The sequence below is a fragment of the Phalacrocorax carbo genome, chromosome 1, assembly GCF_963921805.1.
Source record: "Phalacrocorax carbo chromosome 1, bPhaCar2.1, whole genome shotgun sequence".
Lineage (NCBI taxonomy): Eukaryota > Metazoa > Chordata > Aves > Suliformes > Phalacrocoracidae > Phalacrocorax > Phalacrocorax carbo.
The window spans coordinates 162,754,017-162,781,349 of record NC_087513.1 but is presented as its reverse complement, the minus strand read 5'-3'; the positions used below and the strand labels follow the sequence as shown (position 1 = coordinate 162,781,349).

The 27,333-nt window shown below is 36.1% G+C and overlaps 1 protein-coding gene across 4 annotated transcripts in view; it reads left to right on the top strand.

The window, feature by feature from the left end:
• The window catches only part of GPC5 (glypican 5), a 773,121-nt gene that overhangs the window by 404,411 nt on the left and 341,377 nt on the right, over positions 1–27,333 (top strand). The window lies entirely within an intron of this gene.

The window sequence follows — 27,333 nt, the reverse complement described above, 5'->3', positions numbered from 1 at the left end:
CAGAGCTTGATTAAAGCGATATAAAGCTCAGAGGCTTCTTTGTCCTCTTTTAACTAGCAGTGCCAAGGTCATAGACATATCTCTTTTTCAGACAATTTTTCAATCAGTTCCCTTTCAATGGGAGATTCCTTCTCTTTTTGCCTTTCCATGTGTCCTGTGGAAAGACACACCTCAGAGTCAACTTGAGTGAAGAAGTGCTTTTTGGTCACAGTGAAGTAGGGTAGGAAGGAAAAGCGCTGCAGCAGAGGTGCTAGCAAGGCAAGTTATCTCATGCGAGTTGCCCACATTATAAGACACTGTCTGTGCCACATGGTTCCCTGAACCAGGTCAGTTCAGAATGGGGCAAGAAAGTAATTCTGTCTGCTTTGACAAACAGCCTGTGCCGACTACTCATGCTTCTGGCCTTATACAATCACTTTAACTGGGGATTCCTAAAGTGTGGCTAAACCAGGAAATAGTAAAATAGCAGTGACGGAGGTTAGGTTAAAAATTTGTATCTGCACTAAACCATAATATTAATCGCTATGTCAGTTTGCCCAGGTGTTTATTCAGAATGTGTCTGAGTGATTAGATAGATGTTTCAGTTGTCAACATATGAATACTTGTGTGTTCACTTTGAAATGTGCATACATGTACATCATGAGAGTTTTTGGTTGCTTACAGTGGGGTTTTTTTCTGTCCCCCCTACCTGCCTGAGCACTAGCAGACAAGTAGAAAAAACCCTTAATATCTTTGAAAGCAATTCAGAATATGAAGAACTCTGGAAGAGTAACCATAGAGCCTGCTCTTATATTTTAAGTGTTTGCCTCTTTCCCTCTGCACTCAGGAGACAAATTGCCATTGGAACATATGTTTCTCCTCTAAATGTTTTTTTCAGCAGTAACATCACCAGTGGTCCATTCTTTTTCCTTAACTGAAGCAGATGGTTTAAAGGTCCTGGCATTAGCTGCACTGATTAAAATTAATAAGTAAATACATTCTACTCTGCTGATTTCTTTGCCTTCATGTCTATAGGCAATAATGGCTGAATTAGGAAGTATTTCACTGAGAACAATATGGATCATGAATTCCAAACTGAGTTGTGCTGTGGCTTACTTAGAGATCAAACAATGAATTTGAAAGTAAAAAAGCTTATTTGAAAGTGAAAAAGAAAATATCAGCTTTCACTGGTATTTCCTCATGTTTTGCATAAACAAGTTTCACATAATTCAATTTTCAACTCTTCTCCAAGGAGGCTGTAGCACATTTTTAATATAATATATGTCATACCCTGGAATGTCTCTCTGTGATTCCTCTCCTATTTATTGATTTTTATTTCTGACAATTACTTCTAGGCTGAGTTCTGCATACTAAATCATTTGTTTGCTTTTACAGAGGATAGATTTAAATCAATTATGCTCTTCTACTTAAAACTTTCACTGTGTCAGAGTACTCCTATTTCACTTTTGGAGTTAGATTCACAAGCCACTGCAATCAGATAAAGTCTTTTGGTTGATTTCAGCAAGCTTTTTATAAAGCCTTTTGCTTTTAAATTTTTAGAAATAGATCCTCAGTGAGACTAAGTATTGCAATAAAAAGTGTAAAAATTTACAGTTGTAGACTTTGCTACTCAACTTTACCAAATTCCCTTTTGTGTGAATTTGAGGTTAGAAACTATGGGCAGTCTCATCCTGGGTATCAACAGCTATGTGATAATTACCGGCTACTGTAGTCAGCTGTCAATATTCTTTTTGTAATATGGGATTCGTGTTGATACATGAAATATCACCCTGCTAGATTGAACCTAAGCACTCACATGAGATCAACTACAGTGTTTAAATGTTACAATGCTCTTTGGAAGTTATGGCCCTTGCCGACTGATAGTATCTGGAGGATAATGAAGATGAAGGACTATCTGAGAAAGTGACATTCTGGGGGAAGAGGGAATGATTATGGCTGAGAACTCAGCAATGGCCACAGCTCATTTATTAAGTAGTGTGGACATCCTTGTGTGGAGTTTACAGAACACAAGGAAATTACACAAGTAAAACCTCACAAGACACTGACTTGGGAGAAAATTCCTAAACCCAGAAGTGAAATAAATATCAAGACAACACCTATTTCCCAGTCTTCCACATAATTTTGTTAAATCACAGAAGTTATTCACAGTTTACTAGTTTCAGCAAAATACATTTCATAGATTCCATGGCAGTCTTTGAAAGTGTTCTGCTTATTATCTGTGCCAGCATTAAAGTGAGTCCTCAGCGTGCAAACTATTTGATATACCATTGATACAGCCAAAATTCAGCTTTGTCAATATGTAGTGAGTTTTCTTTTATATTTAAAATAACAACTAGTATAATTGCTTGGTATCAGTGATCATACACTAACTTTTCATAGAATTCTATACATGCTATCACTGTCTCTACTTCCTACTTTCATCTCATACAAAAATGTGATCATTCACTTTCATGCCCTGCTTTCAAAGCAGAGAAAATAAAGTGGCTCTGAATTTGGCTCTAGTCTTTAATGGCTTCCCGTGATTTGATGAAAGAGTAGAATTAGTCCTGTACTTACTGCTTTTGTTTAATCTCTGAGCATGCTGATTGTTTTGCAGAAAAACTTTGAAGTGAGTGTGGGTCAGTTTCAGGAAAAATGAGGTTATACTATGTGAAGTTAAAGGTTTTTGGTAAAATATAAGAATTGTTTGATGCTAATGTATTTCATTTGGTTTTTTGGGGTTTATGAACCATGAAACTGCCTGGCAGGAATGCAGCCAGCTGTTTTGTCTTCTGTTTCGTTTGCCAAGGGTTTATTCTGTTGTTATATCAGACTCCTGGAATAAACACAGTATCCCAAAGAAGTATTTGCAAGGGTGAAGCCAAGGTTCTCTGTATGTTTTTTTCTAATAGCGTCTCACACTGGTATGTTTGCCTCACATTGGAGGAAGAACAATCTGAATAGCATGATAGTAATTTGCCCCAGAGATATTACCAAAGCAAACTGAAGGCATTTTAAAGCTAGATAACTACCTAGAAATAACTGAATAAAATGAAAATATATGTTCTTTTAGGTTTTGGGCTGCATTTACCCTTGAAGTACTACTACAACTGTTTGAAAAATTATTCCACTGATATGTTTGGCTGCTATTTAAATTTTTTTTCTTAACATTTTGTTCAGTTTTGTTTTGAATGATGAGGATTAACAAATCAGAGCTAATACGATAGACCCATTCCTGTTAATCCATTCATGTCCGGGGAACATTTTGTTGTCCTTACTGATGAAAGGTGGCTCTAATGTCAGTCTGCAACTTTGGGGATGTAAGTAATGGTCCTTTATCTTTTTTGCTTGAAAGTAAATGTACATAATTTCTGTGTCTTTCCTTCAGTTGTCCACATCTTCTGCAGACTCTGAAGGTATTAGTGTGCATTTATTACTGCTTCTAAAGCACTCTCTAGCAATCATTTAATGAAGCAGCCAAACAAACTGCTGTGTAATCTGTTAATATCAGCGTTTACAATGTAATTAAGATAAAGTGTTTGAAAATGAATGTCTTATAGTTTTACGTTTAATTAGTTTCTGCTGATTACCACAAAACACTTGAAACTGTAATAGCTAAACAGAATAATTAAAATCATTAAATGAGGCCTCAGTGTCTAAACTGCAAAGGTGAAATTATGTTCTCCTAGATCATCTATTGCTTTGAGGTCTCTTGACAGAAAATATGTCTGCTGTAATATCTGGCCTTCATTTTGATATTCCTGACTTACGCTACTTGCAAGTTGCAAATCAGAGAAAAATGATCCAGTAAAATTAAATTAGATAGCGGCTAAATTAAATAATAGATGTAGTAATAGTGTGAAAGCATATGGGTTTTATTATGTCAAAGTAAATTGTATCTCAAAATCTGGTGGGCTACTGCAAGCTACATTCTTTGCCATGTTTCTGATTACTCTGTTGGAGCTGAGTATTTGAAAGTGCCCCAAATGAACAATCTTTCTGTGTATTTCACCATGTGTATCCTCAATATCTTCTGTGACTACAAATTGGAGAGTAAAGGCTTTTTGTTTAGAAACAGTAAAAGATGGCAAAACAAATATTCATTCCTTCCAAATTGTACCTGGTTTTGGAAGACAGGAAAGATTTTGATAACTGCATTATCATATCATTCTCCTCCCTCTCTTGCTTTCCTCCTCCTCCAGTCAGTACTACAAAACCACCCTCTTACCAACATGGACAGCTTCTGTAAAAAATCTACAAATATCTATTTTGTGGCTACTCGTGTTGTTATTACAAATGGGTGTACACTTGGTGATATTCTAAGGCTTTTAAAAGTGTGGCTGCATTAGTGTTTAAATGTATATGAAAAGTCCACTTGGTTGTCACTACTGAAAGTGCAGAGGAGTCTCAGAACATACAAACTTGTTTCCTCTTAGATGAAATTTAACTGGACAATGCACTCCTGGAGCAAATCTAATGCAGTGCAGCCACAATAGGAAATCCAATCCAAAGGACTACACTGGAGTTTTTCTCAAAACTAGAAAATTAAATGTATGAAGAGTGAGGAGTAGATCATCAACACCAACTGCTCTGCTCTTTAGGTCTATTTCTGTTGATCCACAGAACTTGCAATGTAGATGCAGCCTTAGAGCAACAACTATAATCAAGGCTGGGGACCTCAGGCTCAAATACAGGATCGAACTGCTATATGCCAACTCTACCACTTATTGTATGTGGTGATTATCAGCATGCACACTCTTAAACCTTGACAAGAGTGAGATAATGTGTTTGTATAGCCTTTAGTGATACAAAGCTAACCTAATTCAAGTAATATGGTATCAGCTAAAATCATTCACATAGACACTTACCACAGATTTGCTGATACTTAGGGTGGGATTCATCACAATTCAGCATACTGCAATTGTTGTGAGATGGAGGCCTTGATTACAGCAGCAGTTACCATTTAAGAGAAACAGATGCAATCTCTTCATTTGCTGCAGCTCATGGTCTTGCTAGTGCTATAATGTTTGTAATGGGTATACAAATCTAAAACATTCATGGATTATCACTTTGCTGATCTGAATATGATAATTCCTCACAGTTTTTTCTTTTTTTCCCTTCTCTATGATTGTGTCTATGATAATAAGGACAAACTTCAAGCAGCTTTTTTTTTTTCATTATTTATGTTCTTATTTGTCAGGAAATGAGCTGACATTAATTCTACCTAAGGAAAACGGGCCTTAATATTTTCTGTTTTTACTGTATCAATGCACTTGAACTGAAAGAAACTCATGGGTGTATTAAAGAGGTCTTGTGTTAATTTTGAAAGCTGAGGAGGTAGATTGTAGTTTTCAAATCTAAAAAAAAAATGTTCAGGAAGAGTTCTGAAGATATAAAGTTAACAAGAAAGTCACTTTGGCTGTAGGTACTCTAACAAAATTAACATGCTTGAGCTTGTTCCCTAGTGCTGAGGCCAACTGCCATGGAAAACTTCATATCAAAGAGATACTCTTGCTCTCCCCTAAACAGGGAAACTACACCCAAACTGACAACTGGATTTTGGTTTCTGGGTGTCCTAACTTCTGAATGAACCTCAGGGTTCATTCAGCCTCTTACCTAAGAGGATACTTGGTGATTGCCATGAACCAAAACCATAACAATTACAGTATACAGACAATTGCATTCTAATGCCCAAGATTGTCTCCTGGGCTGCTAAAGATGCATGCTATGGATGAGTACTATCATAGGCGTAACCTGACTGTTCCATTGCTTGCTTCTACTGGATACAGGAGAGTCAGGCCACCAGGAATGTGGGGTGTACCATGCAGAACATCTCTGCATCTTAGAAGCAGCTGAGATTAAAGTCCTGGTTCACATAAGTATTTTTCAGAGCTTGTGACAATTTATAAAGTATTGTCAATACTTATCAGAATTCATTGTGTGGTGATAATGTGCGTTGATTTTTTTTTAAGTTACTGTGGCCATTTTTACATATTTATTATATATTTATTATTTATTATATTCTTCCAATAAAAGAGGCATTTGTAAATAGAAAATATGAAAGGTGTTATGTTGTAATAACATGAATAAATGTCCAGAAGAAAAAAAAATCATAGCATTTTGTCAGGTCTGCTCTGTGAAATATATTTTCTTCATATATCCCTAAGTTTGAAAACATGCCATGCCATTTGTACATTTATATGCATCTAGAGTCTTTATTTTTTTCAATACCTTATTATGAGTAAGGGAAAGTACTATTTTTTAGGCCTTCTATTGTTTTATAAAAACCAATTCCTAAATCACATGTTAATGTAACCATATTATAATGTTGGTTTTATTTCCTATTTATTTGTTCAGGAAACATAGTCTCGTTATTTATGTAAGTGGTGGATGAAGTAGAGGTATGATTAAGAAGTATGTTGGTTTGATGGCTGATAAAAATATTAGGCTTCTTCCATTACAGACTTTATATGGAGGAATCATTCTTTCTATATCAGGATCCAAAGTGATTAATCCTTCATGTTTGCATAATCAAAGGACACACCACAGCAGAAAAAATGCCAAATGATTGTATATTAAATTAATTTAGATACCCATTATTATAGATTATTGCCTGAACTAAACTGTGGACACTAACTAGAAAACTTGTGCTGAACAACACGGCTTCACATCTCAATATATTCTTTTATAATTAACTAGACAGCAAATAAAAATGAAAAGCCTCTTGAGCCCTTGGTAATTATTTCGTTCTTCATTTTCTTGAATTAGAAATTGAATATGTATTTCAGTCATGGGTAGCAAAGTGAATATGTACACTTGACTATGTGATCTCTAAACCTCTATATTTTATCCAACCAGGGCTTTGTTTGATCACACCAGTAACTATTATTTAAAGACTTTTAAAATTGTACATATACCAGTAAGTATAAAAGAACTAACTATGTACATTTATAACTGCATTTTATTTTTTCTACTGTTAACTTATGATTTAACCATCAAACATGAAATAAACTTAGAGAACTACTTACAGTTAATTGATAGTCAAAGCTTTTAGGAACTGATGTAAGCACACCAGAAGTTTAGGAAACATTTACCTTAAGCTACATCTGTTAAATCCCTGTGTAGGAGGGAAGCGAAAGAATCTGTAGTAAATGTTAGGAACCCAACTGTGAGGCAAATTGTCCGATTTGTAGATAGAAGAATAAATATATAGCCACTGTGCACATAAGTAGAATGTGGAGTAGACTTTCTTGTAACTTATTACATCTTCAAAATGGTCATAATGCATTTTGATGGTTCGGTAGATTGCTTGGACTGTTTAGGAATCATGTAGCAGAACCTGTGAGTGCATCCTCTCACATACATTTTCCAGAGACCGGTGACCACGTGGGGAGAAGACTGCATTTCTAGAGCAACAAAGGGAAAGCAGTCTGTCCTGAAAACAGAAGCTTAAGTACACCTTACTTTGCAACATCTGCCATAAATTTTCCGCCTAAAGGATGCCCTTCAGCTGCAATGAATACAAAGAAAAGTGAGAAGTAAAGGTTACAGAATGCTTCTTCCAAATGCTGATAGGGCTGAAATCATGAAGCTCCAAGCAGGGAAGTAGGGGATCCATTGTAACAGTCAGGAAGGGCAAAAACTAGACTTTTAGAAGCAAGTAAAAGATCTTTAGCTTTTGTTCCAACAACGTGCTAATTCTGGAACTCTGCCCATATTTCCCCAAGGAATGTGAAGAGCTATGTATGGATTAGACCTGTCCCCTTCATTTGAACCCTATCAACCCCTACTTGCTCAAATTCATTCATGGAGGAAGAGGAGGGGAAGTAGATAATCAAGTCCTACTACACAAATAAATTTATGAATTTTTATTCTTTTATACAAACTGCAAACTCTTGGCCTTTTAATGAAGTCACACTCTCACAGAAAATTTGTACAAAGAAAGCTAGGTTTAGAGAACTAACTTTTTTTTTAGGTAAGGAGAAATATGCTGGGCTGCACAGGCTAAGAATATTTTGCAGAGAAAAGAGGGTTGAAACAAGTAACCCATTAAACACCTAACTTTCACACCTATAACTTGGCCCACAGACCCAGAAACACAGTTATGACATTATTTCAAGAATAAGCAACTTTTTTATTTATTTCTGGAAAGTATAGCTAGACTAATATTTCAAGATGTTTTGTGAACCTTTGAAATATTTGGATGAATATGTGCCAAATACCTGTAGGTATATTTGTTTTGATAAGACTTTCTAGAAAACTTAGTGGAAAGAATATTAGGGACAACAGAAAATTATCTTTTACATGCATACCTTCCTTTCCTTTCCATTTTATTATGTTGAGTCACACAGTTGATCTGGTCCATGTGCCAAAGAGTATCTCAAGCTATCCTACTAAGGAAAATGAGTTTGGATGTTTACTTATTTTAAAGCCTTGATTCATTAGCAATACTGTAAACTAACTTACTTGGCACTAAGGAAGAAATCTTCTGAATTTAATATCAATATCCATATGCCAACTATCTGATCTTATGATTAGCTGAGTTATAAGCAGAAATTTTACTTTAAAGTTTATGGTGAAATGACTTGTGAAGTTGGTCCAAATCTGTGCATAGATGATAACTGACAACAGTTCTATGTATCTTTGGGCAATAATATATCTTTGCTAGAAATAAGTGCTAAAACTCTTATTTGGAATACTCCTGTTGAAAAGTCTTAGGTCACGGTTTAATTTCAATGTGATTATATAGAGGGTTTTTTTTTCCCCATCATTAATGACTCATTTTTAGTGAAGAATAGATTATCTGGATGTTATAAAGTAGGGAATATAGACAAAAATTAGGAAATTCTCATTAATAAACTATGTAATATATGATTTTTTCCAGTTAAAAAGAGGTATGAAAAGTTTATGTGAAATAAATAATGCTGAAATTTAGGCTGAAACACAAACATGTCCTTGGGACCCATGTAGTAAATATAATCTACTCTGCCAATATCTGCATTTTAATTAGTAAGGTCTTCTCAAAATGATATACTGAACAAACTATTAATTTGAAGTCTTAATTAGCCAGATAGTAACCTTAATTTATGTTGACTTAGTGATCTGTAGCAAATAGTGTATAGTCTAGATTTTTCTTGGGAAGTTGGAAGAAAATGGTGAGAGTATGTTCTAAAGGAGAAGAGAAGCTTTTAGAACTCTAGCATTAATCTATGCTATATGTTTCACTGTTCTTTAGACAAAGACGGGATAACAATTCCTCTCACACTAAGTGATAATTCAAGAGTGATGGTTTATATCAAAACCGGTTTAAAACAATAGCAGTATGTTGAAGCATATGGTGGGCTTGCCAACATATAGCTATTGATATCTGATAGACTTGCTAACAGTTTGTATGAACTCTTCAGAAATATAGTTTTGTATATGCATTTCGTCTCAAAGTTCCAACCTCAAGCCCTCGCTTATTTGTTTATATTAGCTGGGGAAAAATACTTTTGAATTTGAAAGTCAACATCATGTCTGGAAAGTAATTGCTCTGTGGAATGGAGTCTGACAAAATCTCTAGAGGTCAAGCCAAGGGAAGGTAATGTGCTTCACAAAGCATGTTGACTTTGTACTGTCATCCTGTATTCACTGATGTACACAAGACTCTAACAGAATTGTAGAACTTGTACAGCCTGCTGATCAGATGTGAATCTGCTGTGATGACAGCTGTTCTTCAGGGTTCTGTTCATCTTCCCTAAGGGGCAGACCTCCCCTCACCCTGAAAAAAATTAAACAGAAGGTGAGAATCTAAAAATATTGTTTCCCTATTCACTTTCTTTTTGCCTCAGAAGCACCTAGACCTCATTGACACTTCAAAGATTCTCACGTTTCCAAGACAAAGTTTTGTGCATTTCTGAAGTTGCCCTACCTTGAAGAAATTTGCGGCTACCACAAAGCTTTGCTAGTGCAGATACAGAAATAAGACATCCTCTGCATAACTGTCCTAGAAAGCTCATTTTAGCAAGCATTCTCAAAGACTGCTGAACATACATGGACTGAGAGTGAGGTGTCCTAAAAAAATGTGAATGCAATAGCCTTATGTTAGGGGTTGTCAAATCTGCTGCAGCATCATGTCCTGAGCTCCAGCCAGTACCAAGGCTAAGCATGTATTTCCAATATCCCACCTGCATATACACACAACAGGGATACATGAAGCATATCAACACATAGAAAACACAGCACTTAAACACAAACAACGCCAATTGCCTGATCCTGTTCACTTCTCTGACTGGTCAGGATGAAAGCCTATTGGAGGAAAAATAAATACATATGCATGAGCGTGTGTACGTACAATGTCCCTCCAATAACTGGCCTTTGGACAGCTAACCTGCCCACTAGCTGTCCCTGGATCTTTGGTCTCCTTTGTTGCTGACACTTGGGCATGCTACCCCACTCCCAGGCTCACAACCTCACTCCTGCTGCTGGTACAGATGCCTGTTGCCCACTCATATCCATACACACTAAAGATCCCTTCATTAACTACCCTTAGACACTCATCATCTACCCAGCAGCCTTGGATCCGCTGGTCCCTAGTGGCCTCACACACCAACATGATGCAAATGGCCTCCTGGTCCCTCACAGACCCTCTGATCGCTCCAGTATCCAGCCCAGACTTATGTCAGCTTCAATGAATGGCTCCCAGGCCTCTTATCTGACTCTTGAGCTAGTCCAGTCCAGCAATCACACACTGACATGTGGACCCACACAATATGAATGCACGCTATTATCACGGACACATGGGCCTGTGTGACTGATGGTCCCCACATCAGCAGTTGGCATTCAGACCATCACACATGCACATACATGTAGACTAGAGTCTCTCCCCCAAACAGCAGTTAGAGGTGAAGTTTAATGAGAAGACACGGTGTCCCATATGTGTGTTTCATCCCCTAGGAAGTAATCCCTTCAGTCTGTGAAGTGATCCATGGAGATCCTTCCCTACTAAGTCAGGGGGACAGGTGTCCCCTCAGCCCATGAGGCTGATGCTTTTATCAGGGGGCTGGGACAGGGGCTCACCTCTAACAGGATCATCTGGGTTCCCCTCCAGCCACTGTGTCTGTGTGCTCCTTTGTATTGGTGGAGATGAGTATTTAATCACATATTATAAACAGTATAGTCTTTTAACATAAATCTGAGAGAAGAAGCTGTTGCTATTTCCATTCTTTCCCCTAAAATAATAGTTTGATGATTAAAATACTACCCTGCCAGGTCAGAGATCCTAGTTCAGTTTCTCCCAGTGAGAGTGCCTTTAAGTCAAAGCTACAGGATCTTTGAGGAAGAACATTTATCCTTCAGTGAGTATAACTTTTAGATCTTTAACTATAAGGTCACAAATCTGTGATTTCTCTTCAGAATGTTGGGTCTATAAAATATTAAGAATTCCTTCTTCACTGATGCATTTTTATAAGAAAATCTTGAGAACACAGCTTCCTTTTTCTTAATGAAACTAGACTAGAGCATAAGAGTTAGGACAATTGAAGAAAGTGGGGTATAAATCACTATGGACAGGAAAAGACTTCAGTCTGAATCTCGCATGTTCTGCATGAAAACCCTAACAATTAAGGTATTATATGAAAGAAAATAAGCTATAACTGTTCTTCTATTGACAGAATTTTAAGGAAGAGTGAGACGTGTAAATTCTTGATTTCTGAGCCGTATCCTCTTCCCTAACACTAGACTTGTACCAATAGTCTTTGCTTCCTGGGGAAATTACAGGGGTTATTTTTCTCCCAAGCTGGAACACAACTACTGGTAGTGCCCAGTTACTGCACTATAGTGTACCAGCTCACATATGAACTTCTTTGTTTTCCTTGTAATTTATAGCATAGTATATATATCCCCAAACCTGGATGTAAAAGAAAACTACAGTAACAGGAAAAATCAAATTTTGCTATATCCAATAGATGGGAGATCTGTCAGTGAGTACTAGTTTATAAACACAATGTATAAGTCTATACTATGTGTATCCAAGTAGTATATTATTGAAGTAACCGTATGCAAAACTCCTGACTTGAACACCTTCTAGGATTATAATTTATTGAACATTCAATGTTTAAAGTATATAAAGAGAAATGGTAACACAGAACTCTAGAAACTAAAACTCAGACTTAACATTTTGACTCATATTTTATCAAAGGTGTGCTGTAATTTTCTGCATTAATACTTGATCTCCTAATGATTCTTATTTCTACATAAATTTACATTACAGAACCATGAAGAAATCAATACATTGCAATAATGAAATCCTTGTCAGGTTAAGTGCAATATATAAACTCTGCTAGCATTTGAAACAAAATTCAAACTCCATCTGTCACATATTATCCCCAGAACAGCTAGGACATGCCCATATGTAAGTGGATTATGATAAATTGAAAAACACCAAAGTGCCCTACAAAAAGTCTTATGATATTAATTCTAGGTTTTAACAATGATTTCTTAATTTTGTATTAAAGTCTTTAATGCTAGAAATTCATACTTCCAATAAAATGAAAAATGTATAACAGCATTGAACAGGAGTTTCTAGTATTTTCCCCAATTAGATGTTCTATGTGAGAGAAAATATACAATAAACATGGCTCATGTCAAAGGAATTCAAGATTTTTTATGTTTCATAAAAGCTTTAGAATGCTGACTCACCTATTCCTGATGTTTAGTTGTTGGCATGCTTTGTGCAAAATATTTCTGACACGAGGAGAATAATTCAATGCTTACTGTTGCTGTGCAAAAGAAATTCATAAAATTCACAATAAAAATCTATATTGTAAGGAAAATGAATAAAATAAATTATTTTCTAATTTACTGTCAGTTAGACTTTTAAAGTATTTTTTTCTCTGTCTTTGAGACAGTAGGAAGACTGCCATCAAATGGCTGACATGTACTTTCTTTCCTTCCTTTCTGACTGATCCTTTCACCAGACTTGCAAGGAAGATATTATCACACCCCCCTGAAATGACTTAGTATTCTATCACGTCATGGTTACAGTTTTTTCAGTTAAATGCTAAGGTTTCTCATTTTCTTTTTTTTTTCTTTTTTAAATGGTCACCCCCCTCCCTTCATTTTCCACAGGAGAGTTATTTTTTCCCAGAATGAGCTTTCAGTGCAAGAATTCAGGGGGGAAAAAAAATCAACCCTCTTTAGAATATGTAGTGCTGCCTAACACCCTTGCAAAATCAGTAATAAGTAAGTCCATGCATTCTTACATAGTTTATTTTAGGATGAAGTCAGTCTTCTGAAGATGTGTTCTTTCCATTGACTATAAAAGGTCCAATGACTCTAAAAGGTGACTAGAACCACTCAACTAGCCTGCAGATGTCTAAATTGATTAGGAAAATGCTAGAGTGAATAAAAATGAAACCTAATTCAGGCATAGATGCTTTTTTCTATCAAAAAGTGAGAGCAGAGCAGGTAATCTGACTTTTGACTTCAATAAACATCTTTCAGTTAGCTTTAGGCTGAGATGAATTACTTACTGGACTTGCCTGTCTTTCTGCAGAGACAGAAGCCCAAGTTTATATTGCAAAAGCTACATGAAGTGACTTCCACCCTAACAGCTGCAAAGATACATAAGTAGCTGTTGTGACTTGTGTGACTCCTCAGTCTTCACCTTATTTGTTAGTTTAAGCCTACCCTAGGACATCTTTGAAAAGCTCAGGTAATTGAATCAATTTTCTATATGGTATATTTTTTAAGTGTTGCCTATTTTCTAGTTGGTTTTGGGTTGTTTTTTAATAACAAAGCTTTTATTATATGTGATTTAAATGAGGATTTAAGTTCTAAAGAATAGGAATATCTGCACTAGATTCACATGTCAATGAATGATGTTGCTGAATTGATCCTGTTTTTCCTGCACTGTTCTTGCAGATCTGAAAGTTTCTATTGATATGTCCCACAGGTGATCAGTGAAGATGGGTGGTTATGAACAAACAGCACAATAGCAATATTTAATAACTGCGATCACATGCGCTAATGCAATACAATGTACTGCTGAAAAAGTGCTCTGATTTCCAAAGCAATCAAAGCTGTTTGTAATCTATGAACTATTCATTTCACTTTAAAAAGGAAATGGCCCTTTTAAGTCTTTAGATAACCTAAACAATAAAATAGTTGTGATAATGGAACTCCTGAGTTTGCATGTGCATATAAAAGGATTCAGAAAAGGCAGGCTAGTATACCTGGAATTTTTGTGTGTGCTAGATATAGGAGTGCTTGTGGCCTTATAAATATTTATGCAGGTTTCAAAGCCATCTGTCAACAATTAAAGTATATGTCACGTTTAATAACATAGTCTGCATAGATTAGGATTACTATAATTAGACTACTGCGCACATATTACAGCTGCAAAATGGATGAGCCAGGCTTTCTCAGGAATTTCAAAAAAAGGCTTCTTCTATTTGATAATATTCTGCATGGTATTTGATTGCATCTGAATAAGTAATGATGCAGAGAAATAGCATAGGCAGCTATTTGAACTTGAAGCTAGCTTTTCTGAGAAAAGTTATCATCTTATCACATGTACAAAGACCCAATGGGATCTAAAGAATAGTTCTATCAAACCTTTGTGAGAAGACTCTGATTGTAAATGGTCCACTTCTTTATGCACCAAGAAAGTTGTTCTCAACTCATATGTGTTCCCTCCTCCACCACTTCAAAGATACATTAATTCTCCTGGAGATTTTGAAAAACAAGTATGATGTATTTTGATAAGACTAGGCAATAGCAACCATTTTAAGAATAGTTTGGAGGCAAAGAGGATTTTAAAATACAGCCTTCATACAGGGTAAGTCTCAATTTATGCAAAGCAGCCTTACTGCACAATGAATATAACTAAAGGAGTATAGTTATATAGAAGTCATGATAATAAATGACAACTAAAGAACAGGGGCAAGCAGTAAGCTGTGTGGCAGAAAGGCCTCATTTTAATGACCTTGAGAATTCACTTACCTTCTGAGAAGTGCCAGCACACAGTCTCAGCAGCTGGAAAACTTTCAGTGTAAGGCTGAAGTGGGGCATAACTGACATGCTAGAGTTTGTACTAGATTTCTGTCTGAAGATGTTGTGGTTTAGCCGGCAGCTCAGCCCCACACAGTCACTCGCTCACTCCCCCACTAGCGGGATGGGGGAGAGAATCAGAAGGGTAACACTTGTGGGTTGGGATAAGAATAATTAAAATAAAAAAAACAACAACAACAACAACAAAAATGCAATGGAACAGAGAACAATGAGAGGTGCAAAACCTGAGAGGGGGGAAGGAATGGGGAATGAACCACCAAAACAAACCACACATGACACAGCCACCCACCACTCACTGACCCAACACCACCAGTCCCTGAGCTGCAACAACCCTCATGTGCCAACTGCCCCAACAGTTAATGCACTGGCCGTGGCGTCACATGGTACGGAACGAACACCCCATTGGCCAGTCGGGGTCAGCTGCCCTGGCTGTGGCCCCGCCCCTCCCGGCCTCCTGCCCCCGTGGCAGAGCGCAGGGAGCTGGAAAGGTCCCTCACTGCTACAGCAAAGAGAATTAACCCCTTCTCAGCCAAAACCAGCACAGAAGGCTATATGCTGGAAATTAAAAGAGGATATACAGAACCTTAAGAAAACCTTGGTAAATAATGCAGAAGCCTCTGGATGTATGTTTTTGCTGTGGTTTGTTGCATGGCAAACTCTTATAAAATTGGGCCAGACAAAGTCACGGGTAGGGACTGGTGGTATGCGTTTGTAATTGATACTTGATCTTACTAACCTAAGGAGATTCCTGCTTATTAATTATTTTAAGGTCCTGCCAGATTTCTTTTGTACTGGGGGGAACTATTTTTGTGTAGAGAATCCCTCCCCATGAAAAATGTGCTATAAACAACATTGTTATGCTCCATTGTGAGATAAATGAATACTGAAGGGTTTTGTTTCATAGTAATTGAGTTCTGTATTAAATTTTATAGGTGTGTACTCCCACATCATCTTCTAGATCAATTTAAAATGTTCTGATCTAAGGAAAAAGTACATGTGCAGCCACTGAAGAGGGAAATGCATTTTTAATATTTACATTTTGTTAAGTAGGAGGGACCATTTTTAACATATATTATCTACAGAACAATGGCTAAAGCAAAAGTAAAGGCTTCCTTCTACTTTCTTTTATTTAACTTGGTTTCAAATGTTTCTGGCAGTGCATCAATTTTAGAAATATATACTAAGAAATATTTTTTTTTCTTGCTGAAAGATTTCTACTAGTTGTTTAGAAACATAAAATTCTGTCATAATGGAATGCAATGACATAGTTTGTTGTTGATAATTTAGTGATAACTGTACATAAGAGTCTCTAGGTTCTCTGAGTGTGTAAACCATCTGTGGTAACACCTTTTGTTATCTCTATATGCCTCAGTTTTAGTGGAGATAGATGAAGTCTACATAAAGTATTATTCTGTAATCCTTTTTCTAGAAGTAGAGACTGTAAGGATCAGTGCTTCACATGCAGATAGATTAGAAAAAAATCTGTATTCCTGATTACGTGGAGGACTTTTGTGGACCTACTGCCCGACAGCAGTTATTAGATGGTAGACATACGTGTCTGGGAGGCATACGCTGTCATTTGTGCAAGATTTCTGAAATGCTGAGAACCCCACAAACATGTCTCCTGGCCCAGCTGGCTGTTGGTCTGAGCTGCTCACTTCCACTCCTCTGCTGTGGTGTGCATGCATATCAAGTCTGCCTTTCATATGCCACTTGCTGTTGTAACTTATTTCCAGTATGCGTTACCTGGAACTAAAACCAAGATGTTTTTTTCTCCACAAGGAATTAAAAGATTTACTATGTCCTATTTGTCAATAATTTGTTGACTATCCCCTGTTATGTGCTAGGCACCAATGATAATGGTTCCTATAATCTCTCACTGATGTACTGATAAACCATGGGTGAATTATTTCACAATGTCATCATCAGTTGTCAGAGAACAGGATTTATAACCATTCGTTACCTTCATGACTTATTGAAATAACTGAAATATGTCACGCAGAATACCTGCCAGAATAACTCAGCTGCATAGAGCCTGCAAATTAGTATGGTATTAGATTGGCATGGTATGTGAACAGAAACAGAATTATTTACATCTTTCTGACTCTCTAATTTCCTGCTTCAATATCATTTTAGTTGTCTTCTTTTCAGAAGAAATAATTGGATAGATACAAAGTGGACACGACTGCCTTGTGAGATCTTATATTGGAGACAGGGCAATGGAATCCTTCCCTTTAGTGTGTCTTAGGAGGAGCTAGCGCTCCTCATATCTGCATCCTTCATATTATCTTTTGTTAATGGTCATGGTCCTAACAAGTTTGTCCAAATTCTAACATCAAATTTTCACAAGTGATTTTTTTGTTGTTGTTGTTACTGGACAATCAGCTTCCATTTAATTTAAACATATTGTTTCCCTTGCTTCTTGATTTCCTATTTCTTCAAGAATATCTGGATAAGTGGTATCCCTGAAAACGCCATAAAACTGTAGAAAGAACTTCAACTTTGGAAAGTGGCAAAAATTAATTCTGTTACTGCTTCCTTAATATATCTGTACTCTTTTCCAGTCTATATTTTTTCTTTTCTAAGCTCTAAGCAGCTTCATCGCTGCTTTCACACATAGCACCTCAGCTTAATTTTGATCTGTCACAGGAACTTATTCAGTTAGAAAATGGTGTATGTAAGGATCAATTCTCATGTCAAAATAGATAACAAAGGATTTCTTTCTCAGTCAGTACACAAGAATTAAAAAGGATTTTTAAATGTTAGTCAGTAACCTAAATTAAGGTGCGAAGACCTCAAGCTGACCAAAATTCAAGTCAGTTCTTTCTCTGAGGGGAACTGAATAATTCTATTGCCCTGAATTTATTTGTACATTTTTTCATACAATCCAAGAACAGTACAGATAAAACAGAAGCTTGGGTTTGTTTGTTTTTTTTACATTAAGGAAACATTGTGCTATGTGCTACAGTGATGAAAGTCTCATTGAAAGCTTAGTCAGCCCACAAGGTTTTCATGGAGTTTTTAAAGCCAGGAGCAAAAGAATTACATCTTAGCAGCAGGTTTGGAGGTCTTTGACTCCCCAGGTCAAATGACAAGAACTGATTTCTAACTGAATCAGCTGTGGCTAGATTTTGGCATAATTTTTGCAGAAAATCTGCATTCCTTATAAGATGCCTTAATTGCTGGGCACCCCTTCTTAACAGTGTTAAATTTCAGGATTCATGTGGCCATATATTTACTCATATTAGAACTGGTCTTTCTCAGCAATAAAGAAAAATAGGTGATTCTAGGATGCAGTCTACATCATCCTGTAGAGAAGCCTAAAGCATGTTGGTGGAGGGGCCCTAAAGATTCCTGGTTTTTTTTCTGCTGACCAGAAGATATCAGGATGAGTAGCTCAGATGTAAATACCTATAATTCATTGGCATGAATCTTATCTAACTATCAGGAAGGTCTTCCTTTTAATTCCTAAATTTGTGTTTGAATGATACAGCAAAAACTGTTAGAAGCATGGTTATTAACATTCAAACATCCCCTTAAATGCAATATTAGCCCTGATGTCAACTTAGTGTTCATGGATTTTATATAACAGCTATTGCTTTTCCTTACTCACTCCAGAGTCCACTCACATGAGGGCTGGAAATGTTATCAAGAGAATGAAGAAAGCAGCTTTTATCATGCTGCTGATGGATAAAAGAAAGCCATGTGTGAGTCAGCCCTGCTAGTGGATCACCTCTGTTGATAGTCCAGTGACATCAGTTGCCTGGATAAATCACAAATTTATCCACTCACAATAGGGTAGGAATAGGAAATGTAATAACAATCTGGTAATAATTTTGCTCATGATGGCACCATTGATTATTGTAATACAGCTCTTCCTGTAATATCTTCTGAATGATCCTCCACATGAAATGTTGAGTAACATGTTATTCTTATAAAGTGAAAAGCATTCCAGAAGGTGTTGATATTTTTAAAATTCTTCCCTTAACTGGCTTAATATTACGCCCTTTGACCTGCAGATCTGTGAAGTATAAGGCAAAGTCAGAGCATGAAATAGTTTGTCTGCAATTTTCATTATCTATCATGATGTTTAATTCACTTCAGCTGTAACTTTAGTCTTATGTTTTCACTGATACTGAGAGGAAACTAGGGTTTACAGATCATTAACTCTTCTTAAGTAACAATCCATGTCATTAAAGTGGGACAACTCTTGCTTTTATAGATATAAGCTCAGAACTACCACAGACTGGAAATACATAGATGGACAAGTGATGTACTATATATAATTTGGTGTAGAATCCTATCCTAGCTTATTTTGCAGTAGCAATTTTATATAAACATGCCTGTTGGAGCATTAAATACATATTTTATTCTTAAAAGAATAAAATAAACATTTATTTGTTTGCTACTGTCATGATTTTTATTTCTAAGAAGCAGCCAAACTAGTAACTTATTGATACTGTTATCAGTACAAACCAGCGCATGATAATGAGGTAATGTTCATTTACTCATGTCCATATACGTGAATTCTTGCAGGCTGGGAAATTGTCTTCCATTCCACAGCTTCCTTGTTATGCTTTTGTTTTTTCTCTTATTTGGAAAACTGTCCTGTGTAATGCTAGTCATCTGATTAATTGAAACTGGCTCAATTCAATATATGTAATTGTGATTAATTCTCTTTGTGGTTTCATAAGTTCTAGTTGTTAGCACTGAAAATGTCTGCTTTGAAACTTTTCTCAAGACCTCCAGAAAATTTAATTCTTAAGTTGTAATTGTTATTCTTTATCACAAATACTCTGATCTTTATTCTTCCTTGTAGTACATTTATATAGAGGTAGAACATACAAAGAAATAAGAAAATTGCCATTTTATAGCTATAGCATCTAGATAACGGTTGGGATCCCATTCTGCTTTTGTCCACTTGGCCTAGTTGTGCTAGAAGCTGTGCTGTTACCAAAGAAACAAACTAAAAATGTAATGCTTGGCTAAAAGAATGAAGAACTTGCTTGGAAATAATTTTTTTTTAATTGTTTCTGTTCTATAAATCTCATCTTAGACACTTGCCATTGCTCATTTGAATAGCTCCCTGCTTTCTATTGGCTCTGTTCACTAAGGTTATGGCTCAGTTGCCTCTACACATGTGCCTGGATCCATTCCTGCTCAGTGCCCCTTGGCCTCCAGCTGCTGCTCCAGAAGGTCTTCTGCAAATTCTCTATCACATCCCTCTGCCCATGTAGTGCCCCATCTCAAATGGCACTAGACAACCATGTCTAGAAAATCGAATCAGGCTTCTAACACGCGAATTACTACTGAGGACCTTAGACACCTTACTTAGAGAAAAACACCTACATTTTTTTGACATCTACATTGAGAAGTATGAATCTGGAGCCAAAAGCCACTCAAAATCCTGTGTAACCTTCTTCAGATGAGGTTTATCTGATCACAGTATGTCATGTTATTTAAATCAATCCTTTTATTTATTCTTGTTAGACCTCAGTTGTTCATTTAACCACTTGATAGCAGGCTTTCTAGCGCTTCACATAGTCTTTTCTGAAAGACTTCTATTCTTCTATTCTTCTATTATGACAGAAGAAAAAGGTTCAATATATATCATATCTATTAGTATCCACCCTTGCCCAGGGAGAAAGTCTAAAAACACATGTGAGGATAACGTAAAGGATAAAATTATTTCCAAATTATCTAAAAAATTATTTGTAATGTCTATTGGAGGGTATTATGCCAAATACCTTCAGAGGAATACAATGAAACAGATGAACTGGAAAGAACAGTGAAATAAAAACCCCAAGTAGATCCATAACTCTGAAGAACATATAAAGCTCCTCCCATAGCTTTAGAAATATTTAAATGAAATTTTGCTGGTCATGGTTTTTTTTCTGAAATTTATGTTTCTTTTTCATTAATATTATCATCTATTTCTGCTTGTAGCTATGCTGTCTTCATGGATGGGTGAAACAGGCAAAGAACATTAATGTTTAGAAACTAATCATATATAATATGACTTTGTTCTGTTATTTCAACTATCTAGACAGAAAGAAGAGTATAACTATTATTCTGGGGTTTAATTTTGCTCTCATTTGGTATCTTAGAAATGCCTGACTTGTTTACCTAATTTTCTGAGGATGATTTAAATCTACGGTGAGATGTTAGCAAGACACGCATTTTTTAAGGACCAAAAAAATAACTCTTTTTTTTAACAGATCAAGCTGATAATGTGCGTAACTCTGCTAGCAGGTGTTGCACCAACAGACAAAGCCCATCTTTTGCTCCTGTATTCAGCTGGAACCAGTAATACCTGGAAAGAAAAGTAATCACTGATGACAGAACTCATGTGAGAACATGAGTTGAGGGGTTTTAGCTGTAAAATGCACTTCCAGACATAAAGCAAAATTTTTACAGCAGAGAAGACTTTGCCTTTAATAATGTAACAAATTAGGGAAAGGATATTTGTTGAGGGGCAATTACATTTAGGAGCTGTATCTATATTGCTAAATAAAAGGAAGATCAAGGATGAGAGGACACACTGCTTCATTTCCCCAGTGCTTCCGATGAGCCTCTAGCCTCTTTAATAAGAGATTTAACTTAAGGAGAAGTGGTTGGAATAATCCAAAACAGATGTAAATTACAAAGATAGAGAAATACAGATATTCCATATTATTGCTGTAGCTCATTCCCCACTCCTCTTTTATTCAGCACTGTAGACATCCCATAAAGTTGTATCTGTTGTATTAAACAAAATTGGTCAGGGACTGCAACTGTCCTGCTTCCCAGAGCAGAATAGCCATATCCAGGCTGCTTGTTGGGAACAGTCCCTAGACTATGCTAAGGCTCAAACTGGGGTCAAGCATTTTTGCAGGGAGTGCTAGTTGGGTCAGTTCAAATCTCTGATGGCCGTAAGCATGATAATGATGGAAAAAAAGATGTACAGTGCATGCTAGTGCTTGGGCTCATAACCTGGCTTTGTTGAACTATACCTTCAGGGAAAAATACTAGCTATTTCTCCTAATTCAGTAATCTTTCTGAGAAAATTTTGCTTACTAAGTAGTTTTGAATGCTACATAAATAACTAGTGAGAAAAAATGCCTGGATTTTGAAGTAGTAGTATAATAATAAGCTGAGGTAATTCCTATTTCTGCTATTCAAGCAGCAATTGTTTTGATCCTGAGGTAGTAAAAGTTTATCAAGAAAGCACAAAGTGTAAGTTTGAGCTGTGTGGTGCAGTGCTGGCTCACAGCCACTTTACTGATTCTTGCTTGTGTTCAGTGAGCAGAATGAATCTTTATTTCTCTCTGTGTTCAGATGAGTTGGCTTACACTGGAGAGAAATGTTGTGTTACTTCCATCAGAATTTCAGGCTGCTGTTTTGTTAGTGATTTTATGGAGTAGAATGAGTCTGCAGTCTTGAAACGTAGTTTTAGCCCTGGACCTTGGGCAAAAAGCAGTCAGTTTGACATAGCAGTGTGCACATTTCTTGTACTTTCTGTATCATCTCAGTGATGTAAAAGCTATAGATGATTAGAAATCTCAGTCTCTCTTTGAAAATTTCACTGAAAAACTAAAAAATTAAAAAGGGGCTGATGTACTTCACACAAAACTACAGCTTTATTTAAAAAAAAAAAACAACCACCCAGAGGGCACTGTCACTGTCACACAGAGGGCCTGAGAGAGTTGTAACTCTAGTTATCTAAATATAAGTCTCCAATATAAGCTGGACTTCTAATTTAGAATACAGATTTTTGTTAAGGATCTTTTGCATTATTGGAAATGAAACCCTGCAAGAGATTCTGGCCTATGGAAGTGTGAGTAGCCTTTAATACAAACGCTGAAGAGAAATACTGTGTTTTTAAGTATTCAGGTATGTAATGCTAAGCAGAGGAATAAACTTTAGCATAGTTTTTCTCATTTGAAAGAGTTCAAAATAGTCATACTTCTAGAAAGAATTCTTCTAGGTTTAATTCACTGCTGGGCTCCTTTGGGATTCCTTCCACAAGGACTTATAATACATACACAAATGAAACAGAGAAAATATTATGACTGAACTTAGTTCACATTGACTGCAACAGAGTATCATAAAGATATTTTTATTGAAAAAGAATAAAATAAAATTCATAGAAAATCAGTGTTTCCCCTGAAGATATATGGGTGTGATAAGTAAATAGGATACTAGATTTTTGTTGAAAGAGAACCAATATCACATCAGCTTCAATAGTGTAAACATAAGTTCCCTTGCCTTTCATTGTTCATCACTCATGAGAGATGAAATCATTTGCAACTTCCTGTAAGCAAAGGAAAGTAAAATAGAATCCAGTCTTCTCATTTAAACCAGATTTATTTACATGAATTCATAGATTTTTGAGAGCCAGAAGGGCCCATTTTGGTTAGTCTAACCTCCTGCATACCCTGTCCTTGAACCTCTGAGTTAATGTGTGCTTTAAGACCAAAAAATATTTGATCCAGAACATATACTAATAAAATTAAGAACCTGAGAAGAACTGTTAATAAATTATTTTGATATAGAAAAACTATAATGGGTTTTTTAAAAATGTATGGTATTGACAATATGTATTCATTTGATTCACTCTGAATGTGTAAATAAAAGTTTTTGATTCATTTGCTATTTTCATATGCTTTGGCCTGCTACACAAATCTGTCAAATCTGTGTTTGCCATGTAGGTGCTTACAAGGCTGGTTAAATAAATTCTTGAAGTGGGGCTTTTCTTTTTTCTGCACTAAAGGACGAGCTCTTTGGTTAAAATCCAAAGTATTTTTTGTTCCTTTTTAACCACTTTAATAGAATTCACCTCTGTGCCATTCTTTCTGAACAGAGGAAACCAGAACTGGATTTAGGAGTAATATAACATCCCTAATCTGACTTAACATTCCTATTTCTGTCCCCAAAGATATCCCATTAAAATCTTTAGCTAGAAGGGTAGTCTTGATAATTCATAGTCTGCTGGCTCTCCAGGACACCCACAATTATTTCACAGAAAAGAATATTTTATCTTCTAATATGCATGTAATACAACATTTAGACTTGCAAATTTACATTTGTCTGTATTTTATTATAGTATGTGTTTAAAAATTAATTCTATTCCCTGGCTTACCAGATGAGGTATCTTCTTTGGCAATTTGTCACTTCTCTTTGTTATTTAGTAGTTGTCCAGTTCCTGTAGCACTAGAAGGTTTATCATTACAATTTCATGGTTCATACTGCTTTTCAGATCATTGAAAAAAATCTTAAATAATCTGGAATAATAACCAGACCCTATAGGACTGTATAACAGCCTACGTTCTTAGTGATAATTTTCCTAATAATGCTTACACTCAGATTTGTCAGGAAGTTTCAAATATCCTTATAGGTGCCTCTGTAGCTGCTGTAAGCAGTTCTGTTTTCTTATTGAAATGTTATATATACCAAGTCATATCTTTACAGAACGCTGTAAGTACTTTATTACAGCAATGTAACTTCTGTCACCCAAACCTGTATTTTCATTCTAAAAGATGAAATTCCAAAAAAAAATATTAATAATGGTACTTTTTGGTATTATACTCTTTTTCAGAATTTGTTTGAGACAAAGAAAACACTCCACTAAGCCATTGGTGAAAATCACAAGGGGCTTTTAGGCAATTGGTCTGTGAGAGATCTAAGCTAGAGGCTCAAATTCCCAAAGCTGTGCATGCAAGGTGTGAAGTTGGAGGCTCACAAGGGCCTTTCAGTTGGCTTAAGCCCACGTCAATCACCTGTTCACATGTACCACAGTAGTTGTAAGAAAACACTGATTTTTTGCGAAAATATAATACCACCATCATAGGGCATGTTTTTGGATTCAAATTCTTAGTTCAACAAACTTTCACCAAAATTAAGGGAAAGATCCAGCAAATCTGGGCTAGAATATTGGCATGCCTCCTGCAGTCTCACAACACTGGTGACCTAATCCTTGCCATAACTCAGTAAACTAACATGGTTGTCAATTATATTTGCTGCTATTTTAATTGAAATACAATGATGCATGATTAAACCCACTGTATTATTTTTAAAGAGAGAAATGTAATAGAAAGCAAAACCATTTTGGACACCTGAAAGAAAAAGAGATTATTCTAGCCTGTGACACAAAGGGAAGAACATTTGTTGTGCTAGCCTTTTGGGGCACATGGTATACAACTAGTAAATCTCCTTATTCAGCTGAAAGACCCAGTAAGCATATACAACAAAATTCTCCAGTTATAACCCATGTCTCTTTTCCTCTTAAATAGTAGCTTTATAAAAATTACAGAACAACAGAATAATATTTTAAAATACCTTTTATCTTTATTTCTAATGTGAATCAAGATAGCTTTGAAGAAGTACACGTATTGTATACATTTAATAAATAATTTATGTTAGATCTAAGCTATGCTTAGCAAAGAACCAGCACTGAGATTTGTGAACTTATATAGAACTAACATTTCTTTTTGTACAGTTAAGGAGACTGAAGAGAATAACAAAACTCAAATTACAAACGAGCTTGTTCATTTCTTTACTCTTTCAAGTACAATGAGAAGTTTGGAAAAAGTTGCAGAACAGTTTTTCAATATTGAACCTACTTTAATTGCTATTTAAAGCAATTTAGTGGGATCATCTGGGTTTTCAGATTTCTAGTCATAAGTCAATAATGCACGATAAGTAGAAACGAAAAAAAGAGGAATGAGAACATAACTACTTTGAGCTGAAATTTAGTGAAGCAGCAAAATGTAAAGACCTTATTAAGGTAATACATTTTTAAGACTGAGGCAGAGATACAGAATGTAGAGGGGAATGCATGTTCTCAGGCCGAAAAAAAAGTATATATAAATGGCTCTGTACTATGGAGACTTTGGCGGCAACTCTTGTTTGAATATCTGTTTTGCTGGAGGTTCATTCCCACATTTATGCCACAGATCTCAGGGGTAAAGAGCACCCTATCATACAGCTGGCTTTGGAGCTGTGTCATGATTTGAACTGGGACAAAAAAAATAAGAAAAAGGTCCTGTTTACCTGGATGTAGTTAGTTAAACTGGCTGTAGGGTTTTTGCCGCATATGCTGTGTTGGCAGTAGTATGGCATGGATTACACAATGAGCAGGGAGCAGGGCAGCTATACAAAGGAACATTTTTTTTGTCTTAGCTAGGTAGTTTGTCTTTCAGGTAGCAAATAACTGATATGTTATACTGTATATATACCATATACCACATAAAACATATAATAAAACTTTTGAATCAAAAGTGCTGCATAATTTGGTTCTGTCGATTCACTGGCGAATGGCACTCTCCCATTTTTATAGTGTGTTGCATGGGGCTTTTATAAAATTACTGAGATTTATCTGAGTGATGTCTTTGTAGTAGTGATTAAAATATTTTTTCTGGGCATTGTACAGCACTTAACAAATCAAGTAGGTTGGGATGTGACTCCATACTCTGCAAAGAAACTGAGTATATTGTCCAAGAATCAAACCCAGTATCTTGCCTAAACAAGAAAGCAACCACATTTTTGAAGTTATAAAACAATTGAGTCTGTTTCAGACTAATTAGTAGCTACTTTCAGGAGAGAAAACACCTGATTATTAAATTAAAGAACCTAAACCAGTGAAGTTTTGGCCAGTGCAAAGAAATCTTGCTAGACTGAAGCAACTGCAATGCACGTTCCTGTACCAGCTGATATTTTGGACTAGATAAAGTTATAAGAATTCTAAACATTTGTCAGAACCTGTTTCTTTAGATATTACAAAGTTTATACGTATCTGACATGTAAACGGAACTGAACCTGGCTGGGGCAGAGGGCTCATTGTATATGTATGTATGACACTCCTACCACTTAATATTTAAAAACCTGAATGACAGCATTTGTACATTTGAAAAATGAAAGAGATGAACATTATTCTGGTGACTGCTCAGCTCTGCTCAACAGACAGAGAAATGAGTTAAACTTTGAGATCTCTACCCATTGTCTTGTAGACCATGCTGGCATCTCTGGCCATATTTATAGTGATAAATAAAAAGGAGCCAGAGAACAAGCTTGTGTACTGGACCCAAATCACTTACCCTGTTTAGGCCAGTATCAGCTATTCCTTTGCTTTGTTTTAGATCACCGTATTAGTTCTCCCAAAACAATGCCAAGATGTGATTTGGGAAAAAGTTCTCTCTAGGCTAGCACCAGCTTGAACTGTACTAGCTTGGCCTGCTGCTCCCTGGCCAGGCATTTGATATTGTCCCAACACATATTTTCCTTCAGCTTCTACCAGATGCCCATGTGACAAACCTAGAGCACAGA